The sequence below is a fragment of the Tupaia chinensis genome, unplaced genomic scaffold (assembly GCF_000334495.1).
Source record: "Tupaia chinensis unplaced genomic scaffold, TupChi_1.0 Scaffold000465_1, whole genome shotgun sequence".
In the NCBI taxonomy this organism is placed as follows: Eukaryota; Metazoa; Chordata; class Mammalia; order Scandentia; family Tupaiidae; genus Tupaia; species Tupaia belangeri.
Genome location: NW_006159974.1, coordinates 1,946,391 through 1,947,343, shown reverse-complemented (window position 1 = coordinate 1,947,343; position 953 = coordinate 1,946,391). Strand labels below are relative to the sequence as shown.

The following is a 953-nucleotide window of genomic DNA, read 5'->3' as shown; positions in this document are numbered from 1 at the left end:
TGACTATTTTTTAATTTGCTACTGGGCAGATGTGTTCACCAGAAACAGAGAGAAGGCAAGTGAGAAAGCAAGCTGCTAAGTCGAGGACTTGAACTGCAGTCAGTCATATGGGAGACCAGTGCCTCAACCACCATGCCAGCTGCTGGCCCCTATTTATTTATTTTTAAATCCTTATTTATACTTGAAATGAATAAATCTTGAGATTTAAAAATTTTTAAGTTTTTTAACTTTGTCAGAGGGCACGTGTGCTTACTGGAGACAGAGAGAGGGAAAGAAAGTGCGCCCCCATGAGGAACGACCACGCTACAATCTCTTCTCCTTCATTTCTCTCTCCTTTTAGGATTCTGGCCATGCATACACACGTGCATGGTGTGTTTTTCAAGTTGCCAGGCCTAATGTCTGGGATTCAAACTGCTCAGTCAGCCATGTGGGATCCAGCCACTCTAACCACCATGCCACCAACTGGCCCAAGGGGTTTTCTTTTTTCTTTAAACAGAGGTTTCTGTCTTAGGGCACATGCGCTCACTGGAGAGAGACAGACAGAAACAGTGAGAGGGAAAGTGAGAAGTCACCCCCCAGGGAGATGGCCATACCACAATCAGTTCCCCTCCTGGGATCTTGGGCATGCATGCATATGCCCCCAGTGTGAGTTTCAAGCCACCAGGTCTCGTGCTCGAACCATTGTAGGTCATGTGGGAGTCCAGTGACATAACTGCTATGCCATCTGCTGACCCCTGAGGGGTTTTCTAAGGAGATGACAGCCTGGCTATTCCCCACCGAGCTGCCACCCTGCAGTGTCTCTTTCCTGAGAACTGGATCCCCCGGAGCCCCGAACACCACAGGTGTGAAAAGGCTCTGCATGGAGGCACATGGCCTAGGACGGAGGTATGGGCAGGTGGCAGTGCAGCATCCCACCTTGGTGTGGTAGCCGGGGAATAGGCTCTCGGTCATGG

At 49.8% G+C, this 953-nt stretch overlaps 1 protein-coding gene across 1 annotated transcript in view; it reads right to left on the bottom strand.

The window, feature by feature from the left end:
* Positions 1-953, bottom strand: part of PLOD3 (procollagen-lysine,2-oxoglutarate 5-dioxygenase 3) — a 27,612-nt gene that overhangs the window by 1,338 nt on the left and 25,321 nt on the right. The window lies entirely within an intron of this gene.